Raw genomic sequence first — 1,528 nt, 5'->3', positions numbered from 1 at the left:
TTTTTATTGTGTGTATTTTAATGTATTTCAATTTATAGATTTAGAATTTAAAATTAGTAAATTTTCTGCTGATTAATTTTCATCTTGTATTGAAATGATTACCTTCACTAAGGAGGTTATATTTTCTATGTTTGTTTGTTTGTTATTCTGTCTTTTTGATCTGAACCGGTTTACATGAACCTTTGTGGATGGCTGGGGCTTGAACTAAGGAAGAACCTATTAAAACTGATTGGAGCGGATCTGGATAAACAGGAAGATCAGGGATTTTCCCTCCATTTTATTTAACATGGTTGGATCGGATGTTGAGGTATGCGGTCTCCAAGCAACCTTCTACCTGGAAACTGACGTGGGACATAGGTAAATACAAAGACTGTATCTCATTCATTTAAAATGATATCAAGACCTTAATTAGGGAGCCTTGGAAAGAAAATGTCAGGAACAAAGTGTCAAAATTACTGTAAATAATTGTTGGGACAAAGTAGTTAAAAAGCAATCAATTACATTATGAGTCTAACCAAGGGTTGCAATGCGAAGAAAGACATTTCAAATAATGGGGAGATGATTTGCACACCACTGATATCATTAAACAATGAGATGTAGGTGAACAGTAATCTGAGCTGAGTTATTGTTCTAATCTGGGCTGTGATGTTAACAGCAAGTGAGAGTGTTCAGTTCAGGAGTAAAAAATAAACGTCACTTAAACCTTTTGGTCTGATCAAAACTGATGAGAAATCTGCACAGCAGCCTTTTTACAGTCCTCACAGACAGAAGTTCTCATCACATGACCGAGCCCCGACATAGAGCCATCAGGGTGGCCTGGTACAAAGGAAAAAATATATATATACTGAAGTTTAGAGGAGAGAAATCTGCCGCTACAGTCTGGCATGATTGTCAGATGTAAGCAGGGAAAGTAGATACATTCATTCAGTCTGACTCATTTGAAAACGTGTCTCAGCCTGGGCCGCTGCTTAAAAGTCTGACAGGTTGTTATTGGTATGTAGAGAACCATTGTGATGCCCCAAAAAATTGTGATGTCAGAGAAGGTGTGTTTAACATTAAGAATTTATTAAGTCACCTTATTAGACTGTGCAAAACAGTGATTGTGTACCTTTTATTTTGAAATGTTTATCATATTACATGTTTGTTTTGTAAATTATGTTAGAGTTTTTTTTTTTTACATTTTTACCTTAACAGAGGAAGACATGAGCATAAGAATGCATTTATAGGCCATTTGTGTGTATCTCAAGTTTACCAAAAATATATAAAAGGAGACAAAGGGACCTTTTTTAGCAATAATCTTTTGTACCATTAATGTCACGCAGACCAATAAGTTTGTATTTTCTTACCGTCCTAAAGGTGTCTCTGTCCATGGTTTACTTTACAGAGTCAGGAGACATCAGTGAAGATTCTATGGAGTTAGACTGAAGTGTGTGTATGTCCTATAAACACATTGGAATTTGTTTTTATGGGAATTTGTTGGAAAACTTTGTCAGTGAAAAGCTGAACCCAAGTTTCTCTCCCAGACAAC

Source organism: Hippoglossus stenolepis, chromosome 5 (assembly GCF_022539355.2).
Source record: "Hippoglossus stenolepis isolate QCI-W04-F060 chromosome 5, HSTE1.2, whole genome shotgun sequence".
Lineage (NCBI taxonomy): Eukaryota > Metazoa > Chordata > Actinopteri > Pleuronectiformes > Pleuronectidae > Hippoglossus > Hippoglossus stenolepis.
This window is presented reverse-complemented; position numbering follows the sequence as displayed.